Source organism: Trachymyrmex septentrionalis, unplaced genomic scaffold (assembly GCF_001594115.1).
Source record: "Trachymyrmex septentrionalis isolate Tsep2-gDNA-1 unplaced genomic scaffold, Tsep1.0 scaffold231, whole genome shotgun sequence".
NCBI classification, from domain to species: Eukaryota; Metazoa; Arthropoda; class Insecta; order Hymenoptera; family Formicidae; genus Trachymyrmex; species Trachymyrmex septentrionalis.
Window position 1 is genome coordinate 380,530 of NW_017305388.1, and position 2,200 is coordinate 382,729.

A 2,200-nucleotide genomic window follows, 5' to 3' on the forward strand; every position below is an offset into this window, starting at 1 on the left:
GTTACATCCTGTATAAAGGAGAAGAGGTGTTGGAATTTAGCTACACATCATTTACGGAGAGAGATTGGAAATCACTGTTCGCGAGAGATTTTATGGATGAAAAGCGTGATAATTCTTGTCGACGATCGCGCAAGAAGATATGAAAACGCAGCCGTGAAAGGTGTGCGAAAAATCAGTGATATTGGAAGGATATATGAAAAAATTAAATTCGACATACCTATAGTATAGTTAGTTGCATACGATAGTTGCGGTGAAACGCTCTGGTTCACGTGTAAGCGAGGGCAGTAATTTTTTTTAATATAGAGAGAAATGGACGAGGAGGTGGAGGATCTTTTTCATCGTGCGACGAGCATCGATATGGCGGACATGTATCAAGTATGAGAGCAAAAATACAACGAGTGTCTCGATTTCTTGCGGGAGACGTGTCGAAACAGTAAACGTCAACGAACATCTACCGGAGTTGTAAATGCATCGATCGCTCGACTAGCACGATTGGAAGGTTTGAGAAATGTTTTACGACAACGTTTTGAACATGTGGGCTCTGGCCATGTCGAATCGCAAAAGAGGGGATTTTCGTGATTAGAGATCGAAACAGCTTTTAATAATCGCGTATTGACTGGTGTGTTGTTGAATTCGAGTTACATCGAAGCTCGATAGTTTCTCGATGACGCGAGAGATATCGTTCTCGATCGGATACACGATAATCTTCAGAGACATATTTATTTAAAAGTGAATACGATATTCAACGGTGAGTTGGTCGCGGATGCTAAGAGATCTGCTAAGAGTATTACTATGAAAAATTACGAGCTTTTTGACACATCCGATCTGCGAGAGTGGTACGATAAACATGTGACAGATATTTTAGCAGCACTGGAGGAATTTTAGGAACGTGACAGTGGATGAGCGTTATCACGTATATTGAATCTGATTGTAAATGTTAACAAATATAATCCTATGTATGCGGGATGTTGGGTGGAGCTGCCGCGAGAAATTATGCTGAAGAAAGTGGTAATCAATGTGCGTTCGATGGACAATGCATGTTTCACCTGGTCGGTGGTCACCGCTCTGTAACCAGTTAAAAGTCGTGTGAATAGGATCGTCGTATCCGGATTATACTACTGTGTTGAATCTTGAGGGTATCGAGTTTCCCGTTACTTTAAAACAAATTACGAAATTTGAACTTTTGAACGATATATCTATCAACGTATTTACCGAGCGAGAGAGAGATGGGAAAAAAGACGATGGTAATATAATCGTTCCTCTTCATCTTACCAAAGAGAAGAAAGAGAAACATGTAAATCTATTGTACCTGCAAAAGTCAAGACGCGACGACGAAAACGTCATTGGTCATTTCACATGGATTACAAATCTGTCACGATTAATAGGTTCGCAATTGAGCAAGAATTCAAAGAAGAAATATTTATGTGATAGGTAGGTATACTAATTGTTTTTTGTATATATATATATAGCGATAAAAAAGTTGTGTAACGCGTATGACTTGTTACTTTACAGATGTCTACATTATTTTCATACGAGCGAGAAGTTGTCGCTTCACATCGTTGACTGTACTACAACGAACCCTTGTGCTTTTTATTCTTCCGAACGAGAACGATAAGTGGTTATCGTTTCGTGATCATAATAAGAAGAAGCGACTTCTCTTTGTGATTTATGCCTATTTGGAGTGTATACTGGAGAAGAAAACCAATGATGAAAACATTTCGAGATTTATCTATCAGCATCACAAGGTTTTCAGCGTAGGATATTACATACGTTGTGTATACGATAAAATTATATCGATATATAAATCTTATCGCGGCGAGGATTGCGTATGGTTTGTCAAGGAATTATACGATTTGGCGCATCGCGCGAAAATAATATTCGATAAGAATGTGACTATGGCGGAGTTTACATCGAACGTCAAGTGGGAAAACTTTCGAAACGCGACTCACTGTCATATCTGTGAAAGACCATTTGAGGAAGGAGATTTGCGCGTACGCGATCACTGTCATTTAACCGGACGTTATAGAGGTCCTGCACATTCACGTTGTAATTTACATTATCAAGATACGTACGTTATTTCTATATTCTTTCATTACTTGGCCGGTTATGACGCACATTTTATCATAAAAGATATTGCTAATAGTTTTGCGGGTAGAGTTGACGTGTTACCTATAACGAAAGAAAATTATATATCGTTTAC